This window comes from Podarcis cretensis (genome assembly GCF_951804945.1).
Source record: "Podarcis cretensis genome assembly, chromosome: 1".
NCBI classification, from domain to species: Eukaryota; Metazoa; Chordata; class Lepidosauria; order Squamata; family Lacertidae; genus Podarcis; species Podarcis cretensis.
The window spans coordinates 82,585,871-82,608,891 of NC_137170.1; the positions used below are offsets into that span (position 1 = coordinate 82,585,871).

A 23,021-nucleotide genomic window follows, 5' to 3' on the forward strand; every position below is an offset into this window, starting at 1 on the left:
GACACTTGACTGACTAAAAACAAACCATCACAAACATACATATGAAATGTAGAAAGAGAGTGTCTTTAACAGACGCCCTATACAAAAACTAAGTAACATAAACATTTATATAAGCAAGAATGCAATAAATATCAACTACATCCAAAGTGTTTAAATTAACTGATGCTTATAATTACAGATAGGTATTTATAGAATAGAGACATCACCTTGCCAACAAAAGTCCGTATAGTTAAAGCCATGGTTTTCCCGGTAGTGATGTATGAAAGTGAGAGCTGGACCATAAAGAAGGCTGATCGCCAAAGAATTGATGCTTTTGAATTATGGTGCTGGAGGAGACTCTTGAGAGTCCCATGGACTGCAAGAAGATCAAACGCATCCATTCTTAAGGAAATTAGCCCTGAGCTCATTGGAGCTGAGGCTCCAATACTTTGGCCACCTCATGAGAAGAGAAGACTCCCTGGAAAAGACCCTGATGTTGGGAAAGATGGAGGGCATAAGGAGAAGGGGACGACAAAGGACGAGATGGTTCGACAGTGTTCTCGAAGCTACCAGCATGAGTTTGACCAAACTGCGGGAGGCAGTGGAAGACAGGAGTGCCTGGCGTGCTCTGGTCCATGGGGTCACAAAGAGTCGGACACGACTAAATAACCAAACAACAACAACAACAATTTATAGAATGGAAAAGCACGCATTTATCAACTGTCTAAATGAGTGGTAGTTAATAAAGTAAAAAATTGTTCTTAGTATGATGTTCTAACAAAATCAGCTGATCTGTTCTTGAAGGTATTATCACAAAGCATTTGCAAGCTGTGGTGTGGTAGAAATACAATACATGCTGTTCTGTGTTACTAATATTGGTATTTATCTTGACTGATAGGTTGTGTAATATAAGACAGGCAGAAGTCAACAGTTATCCTTTCACCATTAGCAAACCATTGCTCTTGAATGTGCATGGGAAGCCATCCAAAAACTAGCCCTTTGATCATTGTTCTAGTCAATTTGGTGCTTCCTGGAACCCAGGACACTGTGGACCTCTGTGGATTCCACCTGTCTGCTTCACAAATTTTAGTTCCCAGCTGGGATCAAATCTACATTTGATTTAGCCATGCTAAATTAAGTTTCAGTTCAGATTGAAACCAGATGGCTTTGGAGTGGTTCAAAGTCACATAACACATAGAATTTTTCTTCTGAAAAGTATGGGTTTTTCATCTGGTTGGCCACTGTGGGGACAAGGTGGAGGACAAGATGGGTTATTGGCCTAATCCGGAAGGCTTTTCTTACATTCTCTGAAGGAGGAACAGCACCTAGCTACAAATAAATTGTTATACTGAACAGGGTGGTCCACAATTTTTGCTGGTCTTGATAGTCAGCCAAAGCTGTGCAATCACCAAACCTCTCCTTTCCCTAAAGGACTGCACCCCTGACCTTATACTCAATCCCTGAAACACTGTGTGAGGTGAAGAACAGTCCCTTGATCTTCTTCCTAGCTTCCAAGTTTAGAAGGAGGAAGGATTGTTCTTAGAACTATGCTGTGCTTCTGAGGCACACCAAGCACCCTGGAAGTAAAGAGCCAAACATGCAGCCAGCCTCCTCCTGTTTGGAGCTGGGACAAAATGAACTTGTCCTTGCTGTGGCGCTGTGCTTCCTCAGTGCCCTGTGTGCCTCCACAGCAAACCTGGATGGGTGACCCTCCACCTGTTCATCCCAGCTTCAAACTTGAGAGGAGGGCTGGAGCTCATCACTCTCATCAGTTGTGGTGAATACAGTTGCAGAACCTGACATTGGGTGTCAATCCAGAAAGTGGAGCGGCAAATCCACAACTACATCCAAAGTCCTGCTGCCAGAGCAGAAGGGGGAGTTGCTAATTTGTTGCAGATGAGCTCAAGGATTGGCCCCCTTTGGGAATTCAGAAAACTTTGGATCTTTTGGATCCTACCATCAACATCCCAGAGTACTTATTTCCCCCAGCACTTGCCGGAAGAGACCTCTACACACCATCCTAATCTTCCCTCTGCCAACAAAAGGGGGAGTTAGGACTGCACTATCAGTCACTTAAGTTTGGGGTAATGGGCAGGGAGCTGGATTTGGACAAGGAAAAGCTGGGCTAAATCACAAAACTCTCTAGGCAGCCTTGGAGAAGGCACTGTCTCTCAACCTGCTCTATATTAGAGGGTTGCTGACAGGAGGAAATGAGAGAACTCCTATTAATTGCCCTTAGCTCCCTGGAGGAATAAGCAAAAGAAGGATCCCTTAAAGAACTCAGGTAACCAAGACTCTTACCTAAACATGGCAGCTTGAAAACTATGTTCCTTTAGTAACTCTCTCTCTCTCTCTCTCTCTCTCTCTCTCTCACTCACTCACACACACACTTTTATTTATTTATTTGTTTGTTTATTCAAGAACATAAAAGTTCAATAACATATTAAAATAAGGAAAAAATACAACTGGATGAAAATCAAAATTAAACATAGTCACACACAAAAAGACACAGGTTTGGATCACTGCATTTGTATTTCCTTGCCTTTAGTAACCTTGTATATTTCATTTTATACTCTATTTTGCTTCCCCTGAATGAATATTTGAAGGTGGGGATATATTTTAGAAAAACATTCAATGTTTTACTTTGGATTTAACTGAATTGCTTGCCTGCCAGTGAGGCTTAGCTGCTTTGTACCACAAACTGGAATATAATACTCTTCAGGAAAGTACCAGTATGCTCCTCTCAACACAGAGCTAAAAAAGTTTGCATAAAGAGATTTCCCATCAGTTGTATATACTTCTGTTTGGAATTAACCAAGAACATTTATCTACCTACTCAAAAATAAATTTCTGGTAGGACAGTGGCAGCTATTAGAACTTCCATTTTCAAATAGACAAAACAAGCAGAGATAATAGGTGAGTAGGTAAAAAGAGATACTGAAGAGAGGCTACACTTTATTTATTTCATGATCTGCCACTGGTTTTGGAACAAAAAAGTTCAATGCTCACTATCTTTGCTGCTAATTTTCAAATGCCTCTTGAAGATCTTTGTATGCTGGCAGGCCTATTCAGTTGTTTAAACTTTTTCAAGATGAACCAGTCATTTTTAGTGTCATATTGTATTTCTTTATGGTATTTTTATGTACTTGTGTATTTGTTGTACACTCCCTAGATATTTTCATTGGGACGCGGGTGGCGCTGTGGGTTACACCACAGAGCCTAGGACTTGCCGATCAGAAGGTTGGCGGTTCGAATCCCCACGACGGGGTGAGCTCCTGTTGCTCGGTCCCAGCTCCTGCCCACCTAGCAGTTCGAAAGCACGTCAAAGTGCAAGTAGATAAATAGGTACTGCTCCGGCGGGAAGGTAAACGGCGTTTCTGTGAACTGCTCTGGTTCGCCTGAAGCAGCTTAGTCATGCTGGTCACATGACCCGGAAGCTGTACGCCGGCTCTCTCGGCCAATAAAGCGAGATGAGCGCTGCAACCCCAGAGTCAGTCACGACTGGACCTAATGGTCAGGGGTCCCTTTACCTTTAAGACCTTTACCCTAGATATTTTACATGGAGGACAGTCTACAAATACGTTTTATTAATTAAAAAAAAAAGTTGTGGGCAGACATATTTGATCTCTGATTACCTGAGTAAAATGATTTAAATCTCCTTTTGTGTATGTTACAAGGACTTGTTTGGGAGAAATTAATGTAAGCACAATAAAGAGTTGATGACAATGAGATGATTTTCAAATACATGGAATTTTGGAATATATGATACATGGCAAATAAATGGCTTTAAAATCATTTTATGAGCAGGGAGAGGATGAACAGGAAGTTTACTTTTATCATTCCAAAGCTGAATAGCTTCCAACAGCTAGTTAATTGTTCCCATTTGGTTCCACCTATGTTTTGATTTTTATAGGGGCTATTATCTTATTGGCTAATTACTAGATTTTCATATTGGTGACTACAAAGTAGTGAGCAGAAAACAATGCATAACAAAGGCCACTAAACTAACAGCAGGGAACAACTGGTTTAGATGACAAATTTCCCCAGCAGAGAGCTGATTAATCAAGCTCTGTTTGAAATTCTGTATTCCGGAACAAGCACTAGGATCAGGAAGCTAAAGATATTTCGGAGAGCACTTGATTTGAAATTCTACTTCTTTCCCTCCTATTGGAACTGCTCACTCTGAGACTAGAAGGAAAAAATTCCTGGATTAAACTGACAGTGCTCCACTGCAGAACTCATTCTACACTTTCTAAGATATATGCAAAATGGAGAAAATATAACACAAGCATACCACTCTGAAGATTAAAACAAAATAGATTTGAAGCTTTACTCTGTTATGTTGTCTTGCATCACAAAACCTAGCTCTGCTGTTTAGCTACAGTGGAAGATTTTCAGGAGATAATGAAAGGGAACAGAGCAGAAAAGGGACTAGTTAGCCCAAAGAAGTAGGAATCTTTCACCCAAGCCTTTGTAAAATTGCAAAAGGTTTAGCTATTACGTCCACCGGTGATTTTATCACCATTGCATACATCTACATACAGTGGTACCTCAGGTTAAGTACTTAATTCGTTCCAGAGGTCCCTACGTAACCTGAAACTGTTCTTAACCTGAAGCACCACTTTAGCTAATGGGGCCTCCTGCTGCCGCCACTGGAGCACGATTTCTGTTCTCATCCTGAAGCAAAGTTCTTAACCTGAAGCACTATTTCTGGGTTAGTGTAGTCTGTAACCTGAAGCGTATGTAACCTGAAGCGTATGTAACCTGAGGTACCACTGTATCAGAAATGCAGCTTAATCCAACTATGACAGGTATGGGGGACCCCCCCCCCAATGTTGCTGGACTTCTTCTCCCAAGTTTGCCAGCTAGCATGATCAGGGATGACAGGAGTTGTAGACGAAAAACATATATGAAAAAGTTAATGGATTGTCTGTTGCAGCTATGGATCAAAACTGAAAACATACCCATACAATTTTGATTTTTATTAGGGCAGACCTCTGTATCAATAGATCTGGACTAGAAAACAAAACTACAGTAATAAGCAGAAGCTATTAAAGTGACTAGGGACGCAGGTGGCGCTGTGGGTTAAAGCCTCAGCGCCTAGGACTTGCCGATCGAAAGGTCGGCGGTTCGAATCCCTGCGGCGGGGTGCGCTCCCGCTGCTCGGTCCCAGTGCCTGCCAACCTAGCAGTTCGAAAGCACCTCCGGGTGCAAGTAGATAAATAGGGACCGCTTACCAGCGGGAAGGTAAACGGCGTTTCCGTGTGCGGCTCTGGCTCTGGCTCTGGCTCTGGCTCTGGCCAGAGCAGCGATGTCACGCTGGCCACGTGACCCGGAAGTGTCTCCGGACAGCGCTGGCCCCTGGCCTCTTAAGTGAGATGGGCGCACAACCCCAGAGTCTGTCAAGACTGGCCCGTACGGGCAGGGGTACCTTTACCTTTACCTTTTATTAAAGTGACTGGAAATAGATTTCAAATTAATAATGAGGTCTTCAGTTTTCTAGGCACTAAAGCAATTATGCTCTTGAATCTTTCCCATCACTATCTTTAACAGGTTAAAGGAAGAAGGGTTTCATAAGCCTAACTTCTCTAAATAGCTAAAATCGTGCTAGGTATTATACAGATATTATCCACTCTTTGCCCAGATAAATCCTTTCCTCTCTTCTTGCAGTATTTGAATACTACAACATTCTGGCTAGGACCACCTTTTTCTGGCAGGACTCCTAACACCTTCAATTAGGGCATGACAGGCAGAAATTAAGCGGCTGAAGCTTTTGCTAGAATGATGACAAAGAAAAGCTTTAGGTGTAATTCCCCTCAGCCATCATTTAGTTGGTAAATGCAAGGCTCCTTCCCCCTCCTCAAAAAACAACAACAAATGTTGACAACTCTAATGCTGGCAAACTCATGGGAGTGATAAAGTTTTTTAAATGTTGGTTACAAAACCCAGTCAGTCCAACCCACCCAAAGTCAAACACTATTTATATCCTCTTGACTTAAATGTAAGAAAGTTAAGCATGAACTCAAATCTCGCCCATAGAAATGAACAGGGCATATAGTGCAATGCTAAGCAGGGACCTTACTGGTGTCTTCTATAGACCTCCAAGCCAGACTGAAGACTTGGATGATGCTTCCTGGAGTGGATTACCAAATATTCAAAAATGAGAGATATAGTAGTCATGGAAAACTTCAGCTACCCCAATATTTGTTGGAACTCAAACTCTTCCAAGAATGTAAAGGTAAAGGACCCCTGACAATTAAGTCCAGTCGCGAACGATTCTAGGGTTGCGGCGTTCATCTCGCTTTACTGGCCGAGGGAGCCAATGTTTTTCCGCAGACAGTTTTTCCGGGTCATGTGGCCAGCATGACTAAGCCGCTTCTGGTGAAGCCAGAGCAGCGCACGGAAATGCCGTTTACCTTCCCGCCGGAGCGGTACCTATTTATTTACTTGCACTTTGATGTGCTTTCGAACTGCTAGGTGGGCAGGAGCAGGGACCGAGCAACAGGAGCTCACCACGTCGCGGGGATTCGAACCGCCAACCTTCTGATCGGCAAGCCCTAGGCTCAGTTGTTTAGATAAATTCCCCAATTCCCTTGCTGACAATTTCATTTCCCAGAAGGTGGAAGAAACAACAGGAGGGTCATCTCTCTTGGACCTGGTCCTCACTAACAGGAAGGAACTGATCAACCAAGTGAAAGTTCAGGGAACCTTGGGAAGACGTGATCATGTCCTCCTGGGTTTCATTATACACAGGCAAGAGTGTAGTCGGACATGCACTCTGGACTAGAGCTGGGCAATATCTGGTTTTCAACACTGTGACGTATCACCAGCTAAACATCCTGATATACTGATATATCACAATGTCTGAAATATGAATGGAGCTATGTAGAGGCATTGGCTGGTTTCACAGTTTTGCCCACACTGTGATTTTTGCCACTGCCTGCTCTTTTGATTCATTGCCCCCTACAGGAGGCAGGGCAGAGCTGAGCTGGCAGAGTTAACAGGGACTGCAGAAATCAAGAGAAGCATTGGCTGGCTTCATGGTTTTCCCCACACTGTGATGTTTGCATAGCACACATGCACCCACCCAATCTGATTTGTGATATATTGCCAGTTCAAAAATTAGAAGCCCTTTAGTGTGGGTTAGACTCTGTCTTCTCATTAAATTAAGGCCATCCATATGACATCCCCTTCAACCAACAACAATCTTGCTCATTTCCCTCTCTATGGACAATCCAACAAATGGTTAAAAATTTGAAACCTAACCACTCCATCCATCCCATCAGTGCTTTCTGTGGGGCTGGATGGATAAATCTTCTCAGCTACTTCCATACCATGACCCCTCATTCACCCTTACCTTCATTTCTTTTATGACAGTGCTTGTGTCTATTTTTGGATAGGCTCTGCCTGGCACGAAAGCAGCCACTTAAAAAAAAAAAAAATATTTGTACTGATCTGTTGCGGGGGGCGGGGCAGGGGGAGTAAATGTTTTTCAAATAGTTTTGAAATCTCCAACTTTAGAGGGTTGAGATTTGTGATTCCTTTTTTACTTGCTTCCACCTACCTGTATGTACTTGCAAGCCTTCTTATTTGTGCACAATATTGGATGTTAGAAAAAACAATAAAATAGCAACATAAACAAAAGGAGCACAATGGAAATAAATCATAATTAAATAGTTTTGCTATTTTCCATAGCTGGTTGTTGTTTTTTAAGGATGTGAGAGCAGGTAAATCTCTCTTTGTACATGTTTGGTTTGTGCTCAAATAGAGGGAATGGAAATAACAGAAGGCAGGGTCAAAAACACACAGTGTGGATTTATCCACCAAAGGATCACAGTCAAAAGATATTAAGCTTGGTTCTGATCAAGTCCACTGTTTTTATTATGATAAAAGTTTATACCCACAACAGGTACTTTCTATCTCATACTGGATTGCAACATCTCATCTCTCTTTCCTTGCTCAAATGAAACTACGTTTTTCTTCCAAGTTCTGACTATACTTCAGAGGTTTAAAGAAATGTCAGACTTATGTATTCAAACAAAGACTTGAATCTTACACCTAAACCAATGGCTACAGAAGCTAAGAAAGAGTGGGAGTCACTTACATTTTTGCACATATTAGCTTTCAGTTGCCTTACAGCAGTGGTTTTCAATCAGTGTGCCAGCCATGGGACCCTGAGCTGCCTTGAATGATGGTCAGGGGTGCTGTGAGCAACACTGTCCTCTGTCCTCGTTTCTTCCCTCCACTGATGCCCTCTCGCGTCTCTGCCTCCCAAAGGCTTGCACGAGTGTTTGTTGCAGCGGCCCTGGCTACATGCTCCCCAGGCAAATAGTGCCTCTGGGGCTGACCAGGGGGTACTGGCCGACAGAAACTGAGAAGGCCTCGGAGTAAGCAAGCAAGTGGGTGAGGGAGCCCAGCCAGCCAGTCCACCAGCCCTTACTGTTGGGAATGGTCAGACAAGTGGGAGGCTGGAAAGGCAGACAGGCGTTGCACTGGCTTCTCTTGTGTTTTCTGTGTGCAAGACCTGTCTGGGAACAGAGTGCCTGGTGCTGAAGGTGCGCCTTTCCACCATGCAGGCCCGGCAGTGCTCACTGTTGTCACTGCTACCTCCCAAGGTAAGGTGCTGGCCCCATGTTCACCTTTGGTCAGTCTTCACTGGGCCACTAAGGCTGGGGGAATCCTCTTCCAAGGCCCCTGTGGAGCAGTGTGAGGGGGCACCTATATTTGGGGTGGGGTGGGGCAGCTCAGAGACCAGGGGCAGCAGCAGTGGTTGCCTAGAGGACTCCCAAGGTGAGTGGAGAGGGGGCTGAAGGAACACTCCACAAGGGAGGGTGTTTGAAAAAGGGTGAGAGGCTGCCAGCTCTGCAGGCAAGGGGTGACATAACTGAGCTCCTGAGTCCCACAGGGGTGCTGCAGAAAGAAGGTAGCTGGTCAAGGGAGCCGTGGACTCAAAAAAGTTGAAAACCTGTGCCTTACAGTATATGTTAAGCCTATTAAATGCTTGCTTTCCAGCAAAACTAGTTAGACAGCATCTGCCATCTCAGTGTGACTTCTTGAAAAGAAACAACTCATGTATTCAAATTTAGTGTGTTTCTTATTCTGCAAAGCTTCCTTTTGGCATGATGTGGAAGAAACCATTCAATCATAAGACAAAATAGCTTTTTCACGTTTTTCAAGCAGTTCCCATTGATGTTCATTGCACATGGCACTGATTCACATCAAAGAAACCACACCCCAAGGAAGGAAGGAAGGAAGGAAGGAAGACTATAAACTCCATAGCATTTGTTTCCATGGCTCACTTGCCCCCAAAAGATGTTACATACTGGCACAAAGCCTACTGGGAACAATAGCCTATTCACATGGACTGACCCATCTGCCTGAGAAATATTGGATCATCATAATCTAGTACAATATATTGTATGTATGCATACGCCTTGGCATGGCAATATTATATATTAGCATTATACATGCACTGAAGTACATGTGTATGGATTGAAGTACAGGGAATACCACACAGATGTGAAATACTGATAGAAGTTACAGAAGCATTTTTCAACTTACATGTTCTATACCAAATGCACATGTTACACTACATCTCCATTGTTTACACACAGAATCACAAAGATAGATGTACCTCTGGGAACTAACTAAATATGACAGCATAGCTGTTTACCTTCACAGTGTTTCCCTTGCTCTAAAGATCTGAGTTTAATTGTGAAAGACATGGTAGAACAGTGACTAGTCTGTGCAATGGCACCTGGGGTCTCTTGCATACAAAATGTGTGCTCTATCATTGAGAGACAGATGTTTATTCCACACACCCATAGTATAATCAATAAAAGTTGGCCCAGCTTCTCAATCTATTTCAACCTCCCCTACCTGGTGCCCTCCAGACGTTTTGGAGTACAACTCCCATTGACCATGATGCTGACTAAAATGCATCGGAGCTGATCTATTAAATGACTGCAATCCTAAGTATACTTATAAAGAAGCATGTCTCATGGAAATTAAGACTCACCTCCAAACTGACATGGTTAGGCTTAGGTTGTTAGCTTCCCATTCTGGGAGACCAACACTGCGAGGATATCCTCATTCAGACTGTAATGTATGATCAGTGGAAACAGTTGGTCCTGGCAAGTATTAACAACTCTCTCCAACCTGATAATTGCTACCTGCCCAGATTTTAACTTGTCTGAATTAATTTTAAGATGCATTTCAATTAACTGATGTCTGTTTTTATGCATATTGTGTTGTTTTTATAATGTTAGCTGCTCTGAGCCCGAACTCGGCCGGGAAGGGCGGGATACAAATAAAATATTATTATTATTATTATTAATGTTACTTGGGTTGCATGACAATCTGTTGCTAATTCTCACAAGGAGCCCTAAGACATTTCACAGATAAGCACTGGCATATCTCTTGCCCATAGCATTCTGTTGAAAGCAGATTATATGTGTGAAAGGGGGGGGGGAGATAAAGTTTTTAAAAATTGTATTTTCAGCTTTCAGTATTAAGAGACATTTACAACATTACTGAGTGACAAAGAAATGCCCCTCTATCATAACATTGTTTCCTGTATTACTCAACACATGAACAAGTGCAACTGTAACTGTAACTCAACACTCAAATCTACATACATACATTTCAAAAGTTTCAAATAACATGATACTCTATACACACATACTAAATGAAGCGTCTTCTTACAAAACTTGGTACAGTGAATATAATGGGCAGGATTCAACTAACCAGTCCCACAGCAGAAGCCCACCCAAGGATATCCACTAGCGCAACAGGGCTTTCCCCCCTGAAATTGGCTGGGGGGAGGTGTCATGAGGAACCCCAGAACAGCGTTCAGGGAGAAGAGAGGGGGATTATGCCATCTGGCAAGCTGAAAATCTTGCACTGACTGAAAGATTGCCATAGTGCTATGTTGAATTCATTTCAATAACTGAACCTGTCTTTTCTGGAATATTTCTTTTACAAAAAGTGGGTGGGGGACGTAATTATCTGTACTCATTTAGCATCATTATTTCTGATTCAATAGCAGAAAGTTATGTACCCAGATATTATATCTACATTGCTGATTATTCTCCCTAATTACACAATTGTTTTCAGTTCTTTAAAATGAAAACCATCATTTGCAATCATTTGAGGAACTAGCTTTCTTACTCTCCTCTAAGCTCCACCAATAGAGAAGTTAAACATCCGTTTCAACAGTTATTGTCAGATTACTTACATGACTCTTCAACTTTAAGTCAGTAGTTCCTGCTACAAGCATGTGATTATTTACACTTTCCAGTAAGACTTCGTCCATGTATGTTTTCCTGAGTCAAGTTTTATAAACTTCAAAATCCACAGCTGGGCAATATCTTTATTAGGATTACAAAATAATAAGTAAGCTTTGTGAAGTGATTGGTTGCATTTAATAGACAGAGAATAGCCTACTTAAGGCTTGCTTCAAAATACTAGACTTTCTGGTATGTGTGGGCAGTAGCTTGTTCCTTTGGCCTAAAGACTATTAGAGCTTAATCACACTACCAGCTAACAACACATGGTTCAACTATATTTCAGCCATTACAGTAGACTACCCCCAACTCCTATTCAATACATTCACAATATATGACAGTCACCATGCTGTAGAGGAAGAAAGCTTTGCTACCTAGGATGATGTATATCTATCTATCTATCTATCTATCTATCTATCTATCATCTATCTACCTACCTACTTACCTACCTACCTACCTACCTACCTAGGGAAGGGCAGATATGTTTCAACATTGATGACAATGTGTCGCTGTCAAAGACCTAAGAATTAAGGTGGAAGGTAAGAGATTCATAAATCAGTGTACCATTACCACAAGGGAAGGTGGTAGCCTTGCTTGTGTTCTTTTTTTGAAAAAATGCTGCATGAGTGGTTCATAAAATGAGTCTGATATGGTAGTGGTGTCATTTTCACTAAGATTTCACATGTGCTATCTAACAGATTGCACAAACACATTCTAAACAGTGGTTCTATGAGCAAAACTCCTTGTTCCCATACAGAATAAATTACAGTTTGAATGCTTCAAACCACTGGAATGTTTTCAGCTATACTTATACAATATTACCAACACAGCTCACCATACAGATACTGCCTAGCAGCAACCAAAGTAACCAATGAAAAAACCAAATTATGCCAGGTGTATGCTAACCAATACAGGAGTTTATGCTATCCTGTAATTCTATTATTTCCTAGCTGCCACCACTTCAGAGCATTTTCTGCACAATCCGACCACACAGAAGTTTCCTCCTGCTACCCAATATAAAATGCAGTAACTTCTCTATTGCACTGGAGTATAGTATCAGAAATCAGTATGTGAGGTCTGTGTGATGAGGCAAACAACTATATATTTGTACAAGCAATCACTTTTTCAGAAATGCAGAAGTGTTGTAGAGATGTAACTGCCTGATGATACACACTTCTCTGTTTTCCATTATAACCTCTGGCCAAATCATTGCTGCATACTCCATCGTTTTTCAAGCTAAGCCCTGAAAATAAGGCACAGTCTGACCACCACTTCTGCAACTACATTTATATATTTTGGTGTAATTGCTGTGGGCATCCACAGACATGACAAATAGAGCAACTCTTCCTATCCCTAGGCTTTTATTCCAAGTGGAGTATTCCCTTTCTCTCTCCTCCAATTCCTGAGCCACCCCACTTTCTCCTCCACAGGTGCTACATTTTCTTCCCTCTAGTCTCCCAGATTGTTCCCCTTGCCCTCCAATCCTCCCGGTCATGTATGTTTCATCTGTTCTTCTGCTGAGATGTTGTTCTGAGCCTTTAATGCTCCCAACCTCCTCCTTCAACTCCATGTATGTTTCATGGCAGGGGAAGTCACTTCATGATGAAGGGGCAGAGAGGACAGCACTTAAAGAGAATCTACAGTGGTTCCACTGTCCCCACGAGTGTCATGCTGGCGACATCAGAACTATGAGCATTGAAGTGTCAAATAATTTTGAACTTTGCTGTTGCCTCCGTTTACAGTAGTGCCTTTTTCCACATTGAACACGACTCATACAGCAGACCAGTCTCTGCTGCAGTATTAACACTGCAACACCCCCACAAACATCTTATTAACTGAGTTGGTGCAAGGGTAGTAAGGTCTGCATGGGAGTAAAGGCATTTGCCCTGGAATCCATTTCTCCTCACTTCTAAGGGTGGGTGCCCACTGCAGTAACTTAATACTAATGTAAAAGTACATGTTCAGAAGCATTTTTATTTCTTTCTTCACATATTAGAGGGCTCACCCCTAGTACTGGAAATAGATTACTGCAGGGCTGAAACCCAGAACAGTTTAAACCTTGATAATGGCACAATTTTTTAGCACCATTTTCTTTTGAAATTTATAAATTGTCTTTTTCTTTGAAAAAACAACATGGTCAAAGATATGACGTGGTATTGCTAATGGGCAGGATGAAAGAAGGAAGGGTGGGGCTCTGATCAATAAGACCAACAGTAGCTTGCAAGCAACTTTTCTACTTACATCACAGTACAATACAAAAGTAAAGCACTCTAAATAAGGCCTAACCAACAGCTGAAATGCACTTCATCTCATGGAGAACACTGAATTTCAGAGTATGGGACGGCTTGCAGACAAGATAATAAAACTATTACCAAAACCCTATTGTGGATTTAGTGGCTGTAGCTTCACCACCAGTGCTGAATACAATTTCACTTTGCAATTAGTGAAAGGGGGGTGGGGAACCTGGTGGGACTCTGTCTTCCGAGCTCACCTTCAGCAGAATTTCTGATCAACATAATAAGATTCTATTGGCAGTAAGGAGTTTATCTGTGCTATTTTACAGATGGAGCAGGGACAAATTTTCAAGGCCTAACAGAAGTATCATAACTGCTGTTAATCTTAGTTTGCATGAATATAGCATAATAGGCAATACAGTCCTTAACGGTATGACCTCTCTGCTTAAAAAAGGCAAAAATCATCTGTTCCACTAAGCTCATTATTATCACGAGGATGTCTTTGTAACAGATGAATGAAACAAAATGTACATTCCTTAATCAGAAGGTTTGTGAGCCTTGATATCATAGCACACACAGTACTCAGAATACTCTCAATTATTTATTAAAACCTTGAATTTCATGACCTGCTCTGATTAGCAAGACTTTGGTAGAACCAGCGCAGAATTAAGCAATTGTGCCAGGTCATCAAACAAAGGGGGGAGGGGAGCACTTAATCCAAGAAATCAGTAGTATATCAAACGTTACCCATTTACACTCATAGAAAGCAGCTCTATTATCTATTTTCACTGTGAGCAGCACTGCGTTCTCTAGGAATACCTCTGCACATCAACCAAAGAAATGGCATAATCCAGAACACTGAATTAGCAATCCACCCATTAACATTGTATTCCAAAGTCTTAAAACACATTTACCATTTGACCACCCTTCCCACAGGCATCCTTCACAGATCCACAATCATATCATTGGCTGCATCTTTTAATAAGCACATGTAATATTAATATAAAATACCCCTCAAGTGGGTACTTGTCCAGTCCAGATCACAAGCGTGTAGAAACACACACCATAGTTGCAACCTGGCTATAGGCTTATCCCCCAATTTTTGCCTGTGTCTGTAAGGCTTTTGAGGCAGTATGTTCCAAAATTTGTCTTGTTCTGATCTCAGTGTGTGACTTCTAGACAATTATAGCTATTTCCCTCCATATGAATCTACCAGGATCCTACAATAAGGGTGCTGAACTAGAATCTGGGAGACTAAGGTTCAAATCCCTACTCAGCTTGGGCCACTTACAGCTTCTCAGCCTAGCCTACCTCGCAAGGTTGTTGTGAGGATAAAGCGGGTGTGGGAGAAGCATGTATGCCACCTTGAGCTTCTTGAAGGAAAGGGAGGATATAAATATATACAAAGGACTGTACCTCAATGGTAGAATACATGTTTTGCATGCAGAAGATCCCCGGTTCAATCCCTGGTATCTCCAGGCAGGACTGGGAATGTTCCCGTCAGAAACCCTAGACAGCTGCTGCTTGTCAGTGTCGACAGTACTGAGCTAGATGGAACAGTCGACTGACTCAGGATAAGGCAGCTTCCTGTAAACCTGTGAAATAAATATATCAATCTGAGTCTCTTCTCTGTGTACTCCCTCCAAGAGATGTCCAAAGCATGGCAACAAGAAAACAGGCTTTTTCTGTGGCAGCCCCCAGTTATGGAAAATATTCCTCAGGGAAGCTCCTCTGGTGGTGACACTGTCATGCTGTCAGGCAAATACATATTTATTTTTCCGAGCATTTGGATAGTGACCTGGCTTTTGGTGGTCATTTGGTGTCAATTCTAGTTTTGTATGGGGATACTTATTCTTTAGATGATATTTTGGAAGAATTCTGTGGTATGTTTGCATTCTATTGTTTTAAGGAATACTTTCATATATATTGTATTTTTTGCATTTTATTTATTGTTTGTTAAGTTTCTTTGGGGCTTCCACTGGTTAAGGGGTGCAATTCACAATTTTATAAACTGAACTGAACTAAGCCAAACCTAATAATCCAAACATAAGCACAATGTCCTATCAAAATGAGGCATGCTTAAATTCTGTGCAAGTCAATGGAACTAAAGCTACAATCCTAAACACACAGAAGTATCCATTGAATTGAAAAGGACTTATGAGCAAACATGCATAGGATCACACTACATACTGCAAGGTCTCATTACATTTCAATGTAATCTGAGCACATGTAACTTTCAACAGATTGCACCCAGTGATAACATTGCCTGATATTCAGGCCCAGCAGGTATGTTCTTGTGGAGACAACCCACTCAGATATAAAGGACCAGTTCCTTTCCCCACTCCCTCAAGATATAGAAAGAGTCCTCCTTTTCCTGCAAAGTAAATGCCTATTAATACAAATCCAGCCCCCATAATGCACATGCAAAGGCGAATGACATTTTCTTCTGCAATCCAAGACAGGAACACCAGAATATATGAAGGAAGTAGCTTCAGACCGCCAGCTCCGCCAAGGGCCAGCATGAGCCCAACATAAACCACCGTGGTGTTGAGTGTCCAGATTAAATTCAGCAGAAACGGATCGTTACAAAACTGCTGTGCCGAAGGCCACAAAATTCCTTCCTTTCCACGCAAGCACGCGCGCGCACATCCATCTGCGCCTGCTACCCGGGAGCCCCAACCCCGGCTTCTCGATTTCCCGACGCCCAAATGAATCTCGCAACCAGCCCACCCTACCTAGTCCTGGCAGAGGGCGCTGGGCGGACCCGGGGGGAGGAAGGGAGACGCAGCCCAAGGCCACATGAAAAGCCATTGCCAGAGCCACCCCAGGATGCGCTTCCGCCTCCTCCTCCGCCCCCACGTCCTGCTCCTTTCCCTCCGCTCCGAACCGCAGGCTGTGCCCCGCAAGGTCCCCTCCCCGATCAGGGGAAGCGGGAGGAGAGGGCACCTTTTTGGGCAGCAGGAGAGCTCCAGGGCGCGCTGCTTCCTTACCCGTCCTGCTGCCATGCCGGCGGTGCCGGGGTTCGGGATGCTTCCCCGTTCACCATGGCAACGGGGCCCTCCACCTCTGGCAGCGGCGGCGCTGCGGGGGTGGGCAGGCGAAGGCACCCGCTGCCTTGCCATATGCCAGGGCAGGGGCGCCTCTCGGCTCGCTCCCGCGCGGGAGACGCAACGGCCTCCCTTCGCCGCCAAGGAGCGAGGAGGTGTCCTCCGCCCCCCGCCCCGCCTGCCTCCCGCCCCGCTCATGCCAGGGGCGCGCCTGCACTCCTCGCCCGCAGCGACAGAGGGGGCATCCGCCCTCCCTTCACCACACCCCACCCCGCTCTCCCGCAGCCGCTCACCCCTTTGCCGCCGTCTCCGCCGCCGCCGCCACCGGGCCGAAGCCGCAGCCGCTGCCGCCGCCGCCTCCATCCCGGGGCTCGGCAGCCACCCCGCACCCCGCCGCCCCAATTCTCTAATGCCGCCTCCGCTCGTGCCAGGGCCGCCTCCGCCCGCCGGGCCGCCCACTGCGTCAGCTCCGTAAGTCCCGCTACGCACCCAGCGGTAACTATGGCGACAGCGGGGCCTTCCTGCGCCCTCTGCTGTCGGGAAGCGCGGGCCTGGCGAAGCGAGCTGGCGAAAAGAGGAGGCCTCGCGGGGGCGGAGGGGGCGGCCGATTGCACGCACCTCGGGGCAAAGAGAGGCGGGTGCTGAGAGGGGAAAGAGAAGCCTTCCTTCTCTGCTAAATTCCTAAAGCGAGGTTTTTCTTTGCTCTGCTCGAGCCTGTCTAGAATCCTTGCCATGTCCCCGGAAAGGGACCCTTGCTGTTTAATAATTGGGGGGGGGGGGAGCAGTGGTTTCTCAGTGTCGAAGGAAGAGCTCTCTGCACATGCTTAGAAACCTGTTTATCCTCCTAAATCTGAGGTTAGCTTTGATATGAAAAATAGTTTTCACTCCAGAGCCCTGGCATAAATTAAACAATACAGTAGCAAAGGGGGAGGGGGAGAGAGTTGAGTGGTGGCAGACTGGTGCAATTAGTTTTTTGTTTCTTGGAGGAGTCAGTTTGCATAAGAAGGAGCAGCAAGGGCATAAGGAATGCACTGACATTTGTCATTGACAATGTGAAATAATCCAGTGCATTTATTGTTCCTTGTGTCTTGAGGAATTTTCAGACTTGACTGAGAACAAGGAAGCACACCCAGGGGCCAGGATCTAAAATACAGTTCCGGGTGAGCTTCCATATGCTTGTTCCACTTCAGTGGCCCTGCAGTTCTGATTACAGCTTTATAATAATATAATATTGCCCTGCAAGTTGCTTCCCAAATTCAGTGGACCTTTGAGAACAGCAGTCATCCAGTGGAGGTCTTCCCTCAGTGACACATGCATTGGTTACAATCCAGTCTGAATTGCTGTAATGTGCTCTATGTTCCGTGATTCTCTTTGGCTCCTGACTCAATATAGTTAGCCTCCTGAAAGATTTACAAATACTTGGCAGCCTCATGAAAGATTCACAAATAGTTACTTTATTTCTGTAGCACAGGGTTGTTTTTTTTACCCAGAGTTCCATGGAACCCTCAGCTTCTGTGAGCATGCCCCAGGGTTCCACAAAACTGTACAACCTCCCACCTTAGGCACTTCACAATCCCCTCTTGTGGCAGGCAGGTAGTCACTCCCACTCGTCCAATCATCTCAAATAATACTCCAAGTTATAATTATTGAGTACAATTACTTGCCTTTGGTTTTTGTAATTGTGAAAGAAAATGCTTATTACTTTTCTTTCTTTCTCTTGCTGTGGAGGCATGGAGGATTGTGGTTGCACTCCATCTATGACAACAAGTTACAGATGATCCTCTACCAGGAAAACATAATTTCAGAGTAAGTGCTATAGGGCATCCTACAGCTCTGTGCCAGTAACCAGGGGCAGAAATCCAGAATACAGTTTTACATGCTCGTCCTCTGTCAGTTTCTGTAGGAAATGTGAGTCCCTTGGGCTGGACAGATGACAAGGCCAAGGAAGGGAGGGCCCAGAGCTGCAGAAAGCAGCAACGAAAGATTTGGGAAGGCTGGCCTTCAACAGTTCTTCAGAAGTCTTTAATAAAAGGATAAGTTACACATCAACAAAATAGTGACGTCCAGGCAATTGTCCACAAGAAGTTTGTGATGAAAATGCAGAACAGTAGCTTAACAGTACAGGCTTGGGCTTCAAGAAATATTCATTTAATGGTTCGCTTTTAACAGTCAAGAGGTGTGACACAATACAAGAAATGTTTATTCAATGAAGTAGGGAGTCCAATTGGCAGTATACAAATTTAATAACTAAAATGAACAATAAACAATAAAATACACCAGCAGCACTCTGGAAACAAGTTGTTCACTTAGCAACCCTCCTCCCTCTTTCTTGAGATACTTTGCTATCTCTGCTTCCAGATAAATGTTTAAGTGCTAAATTAACTCTGGAAGAAACTACCCTCTGGATGCAGCAGACTAAAAAGCAAGGACTTTAATTGAATAAAAGGGAAAGCATTTGAACATCAACAATATACATCTTTTAGACAGAAATAAGACAGTGGGATCATTTTCCTAGAACAGATCATTAGCTGCTTTGATTCATGTGAATGGGTCTTTCGCTGTGGTTTTGCCTGACTAACCTGGTCTGTAACCAGAGACTTAACAGAAGAAGCTAAGTGGTCTTATTGCTCTAGAATACTTCTCCACTCTTCGGAATCATAGAATTGTAGCATTGGAAGGGTCCCAAGGGTCATTTAGTTCAACCCCATGCAATGCAAGAATTCCCCGTGCACCACTAAAGAATCTCTAATGGATGGCCATCCAACCTGTGTCTTAAAACCTCCACTGAAGGAAAGTCTACCACCTTCTGACGCAGTCCTTTTCACTGTCTTCCTGTTGTAGTGTCCATCAGAGTCTGGAAGTGGGAGAGGAAGGAAAAGCTAAAAGGAGGCTTTCCAGTTTGAATTTGGAGAAAGAAATGAGACATGGCCTATCCACCCCCCTTCCTCTCCCAAGTATATATCTCAGTTCCACCGCCTTGGCAGGCCACTTAGTGTGATCATAGGATTGCCCACTTTAATTAAGATCCGGGATGAATGAGTTGCCTGGAACCAGATGCATCTCAGCTCCTATTCAGAAGCAAGTACCATCAAGTCTAGATAAGGGTGCATAGGTTTGCAGTCTGAAACAACTCCACCCATTCACCATTGCCAGCTCCTTATGCCACCTCTTTCCTGTCAAATCTCTCTTAAAAATACATTTTCCAGGAAGACTTTAGCCCAACCTCTTAAACTTCACTTCCTAGAAATACTAAGTTAACTGCATTCACAGTTTCCATGATTCTATCTTCCCTCCCTTCTTGTCCTTCCATTGTCTCCCTTTTGTTGAGATTTAGATGGCATGTTCCTTGGGGTAGACTGTTTTGCTTACGTTATAGTGTACATAAAGAAGAAATAGGGAATAAACAAAGCAGTAACTGCTGGATGCTATTGCGACTAGTACGTTTTACTACACAGGCATTTTATGTTCAGTGCAACTTACGACTTTTTCTTGTCTGGTTCCTTAAGGAAAGGGCCCATTTGTTAAGCAGCACTTGACTGCTTACATATGCCTCTGCTGCAGGTTTTGCTAAATAAAAGCACCACAGCAAAGAATACAAAATCATGCACTGAGTCACCAAAGGGAATTCTGTTTAGGAGATTCCAGGCGTGTTGGTGGCTTATTTGTGTCTGTTAGGCCTTTTTGCAGCATTGCAACCCACCCCTAATCACATTTACTTAATGTTCTATTGATTTAAATGAAATTTTATTCAGTTTACAGAGGACATCAGCCTTTGCATCTTGAACTTGCTAGGACTGCTCAAAGAAGACTGTTCACATTGTCTGTTTTTGGAACTCTCCCCCCCCCCCCCCGTTGAGGAACAAATTCTATTTACATGAGACAGATCAGGCCAATAGCCCGCCTGGTCCAGCATCCACTTCTCACAGTGACCAACCAAATGCCTGTGGGAAACCTCCAAGCGGGATCTAAGCACAAGGGAACTCTCCCCTCCTGTGGTTTCCAGCAACTGGTATTCAGAAGTATTAAAGGTAAAGGTAAAGGTACCCCTGCCCGTACGGGCCAGTCTTGACAGACTCTGGGGTTGTGCGCCCATCTCACTTAAGAGGCCAGGGGCCAGCGCTGTCCGGAGACACTTCCGGGTCACGTGGCCAGCGTGACATCGCTGCTCTGGCCAGAGCCAGAGCCGCACACGGAAACGCCGTTTACCTTCCCGCTGGTAAGCGGTCCCTATTTATCTACTTGCACCCGGAGGTGCTTTCGAACTGCTAGGTTGGCAGGCGCTGGGACCGAGCAGCGGGAGCGCACCCCGCTGCAGGTATTCGAACCGCCGACCTTTCGATCGGCAAGCCCTAGGCGCTGAGGCTTTAACCCACAGCGCCACCTGCGTCCCCAATGTATTCAGAAGTATTAGTGCCTCCTAATGTACTCCAACCAAACCAGCATACATTTTAGAGAAGTTCCTTACATCAGTCATATCACATTGTGATGTAATTCTCTTTTTTCAGTTGTGAATACAACCAGTTAAAGGTCATTCAGTAACTTTAAAGGGGGGGGGAGAGAGAGTACTTACATTCTACTATATCTCAAGAACGTTTAATTTGTTCAGCAATTTCAGCGATCAAAAGTTCTGCATTGAATTTTGCAAGATGCAACTCCACTCCGGGACCTTAGGATGAAGGGCAGGGAATGAATGAATGAATAACACAATGACAACAAGTTAATTGACAGTTTTGCACAAAAGAAATGGTATATATTTTATGTATATCTATGAATATTTTACAGAAACTGTTGAATTTTTGTTCGTTTGGTTCCTTTAAATAAAGTTTGTTTTTCAACATATAGAAACAAAAAGTACTGTTTAACAATATAATAGTAAAAAAAAAAAGATAACTCATGTGATAAGCTAACTCATTCTTCTGCATTTAGCACCATAATATTTTTGGACATAGTCAAGTTTAGTGAGGGCCCTCAGAAAGGGCTGAGCACAGGCACAATATATCCTCCACTGCCATAGCTTGATAGTGGTTCACAGGTGGAATCCTCCACATTCCTTGGCTTCTTGTTGAAGGCCCGCAGTGAACGTCATTTTGACAGCAATAGACAAGCCCTCTGATAAGGCTCAACCTCCTTGCTCCATGAAACCACCCCGGGCAGATTTCCTTGCTGGCTTCAGTAACAAGAGAAATTAGCTTGTTGCTGTTCCCTACTACAAAATGTGCCTTGCTTGGAGGACTTTGCTTGCCTGAGTCAGTAGGAGCCAGAGATTATATTTCTGTCTGCTTCTGTTAAGCAGCAGCCAAGATTGGCGAAGGGCCTGGTTTGCAGCGTAGAGGCTGCTGTCTTGTTTTGTTGCATGTTGCTACTAGTTTGTCAACTAGGTTTGCACAAAATCTTGCACAGCCCTGTGACTTGCATGCAAAAAACATAACAAATGCTGAATGCTTGCCGCCTCTCTCACTAGTGGAAATTGAACCAATGACAGCTTTTTACCTGTTTGTTCTACCACCCACGCTGGTACCAAATAAGGTTTCAAGGAACACTTATTCATTAGCGCCATCTTCTGGTAAACCAGGGAAACATCAGATTTGGCCTATTTTTTGCTTCTGCAAATACGAAAATGATATTTAAAAGAAATTAAGTTGCAAACGATGTCTACTGTCCACCAGCCTCCAACCCCACACTTGGTGACTATTCTGCAATTCCCTATGAGATGGTATTATAAACCATTCGTGCGGATTTGATACCCGCCCCCCGGTGCTTTTACTGCTATTTTCTTGATCTAAAATACAGAGCAGATAAAGCAACTCTTTTAAACGGGTCAACATTCAGACCAACTCTAGGAAACTGCTGGAGTAGGTCTTGGCAGTGGCACCATCAGGGCTCAACTCTGGGGGCAGAAGACCAGAACCTCAGTAGCGGAAGGAGTAAGATCGCTGCCAAATGCAGCAGGACTGGCTTACCACATTTTGAAGTGGGTAAAGTAATAAACATAATGATAACAATGTCAAGAGGACCATCCCTTAAGTCTCGAGTCTAAAATTACCTATAACTGCAGTCTTGGGTGATGCTCCAGTTTTGGCAGCCTCCAGCCTTCCCACCATGCAGGGCTTTGGGAAGGAGGCGTTAGGGCTCTGTCAGGGTCCTAGAGTCCTCCTGTCTCCTTCCCAAAGCGGAGCAAGTGCTAACTAGATTTTGGGAAGGAGGCAGGAGGACTCTAGTCCAGGGGCGTAAGAAGGGGGGTTGGGGCGGTCCGCCCTGGGTCTCACCCTGAGGGGGGGGTGACAAAATGGCGGTCGGTCGAGGGCTACACTCACTGTAGGGCGGCTGAGGGTGCGCTGTTGTTATGGGCACCTCGAGCAGTCTGTATCGGCGCCGGGCATGCGCTGTCTGTATCAGTGCTGCGCATGTGCCCCAGGCCGTTTGTCCCATCCCTGTGGGTGGTTTGCCCCGCCCCTCGACACCCCGCACCAGGTGCC

The 23,021-nt window shown here is 44.1% G+C and overlaps 1 protein-coding gene and 2 long non-coding RNA genes across 5 annotated transcripts in view; 1 reads left to right on the plus strand and 2 right to left on the minus strand.

The window, feature by feature from the left end:
• DAGLA (diacylglycerol lipase alpha) overlaps positions 1–16,825 on the minus strand; it is an 86,043-nt gene extending 69,218 nt beyond the window's left edge. The window contains exons 1-3 of the mRNA XM_079957254.1: positions 16,489–16,825; positions 14,915–15,093; positions 11,216–11,348 (exon numbers count right to left, since the gene is read on the minus strand). The gene's annotated coding sequence lies outside the window, so the exon portion shown is untranslated. The remainder of the gene's footprint in view (positions 1–11,215; positions 11,349–14,914; positions 15,094–16,488) is intronic.
• Positions 16,826–16,839: 14 nt separating this feature from the next.
• Positions 16,840–18,599, plus strand: LOC307205012. The gene is made up of 3 exons (XR_013833796.1): positions 16,840–17,020; positions 18,282–18,351; positions 18,440–18,599. It is a non-coding gene; the product is annotated as an uncharacterized lncRNA (long non-coding RNA).
• A 2,346-nt stretch (positions 18,600–20,945) lies between these two features.
• The window catches only part of LOC307205018, a 36,054-nt gene continuing 33,978 nt past the window's right edge, over positions 20,946–23,021 (minus strand). For 2 of the 3 annotated variants that reach the window (XR_013833797.1, XR_013833799.1), the window contains 2 exons: positions 21,538–22,148; positions 20,946–21,211 (listed from right to left, as the gene is read on the minus strand). This is a non-coding gene — a long non-coding RNA (uncharacterized lncRNA). The remainder of the gene's footprint in view (positions 21,212–21,537; positions 22,149–23,021) is intronic. The other variant, XR_013833798.1, reaches the window with a different exon arrangement.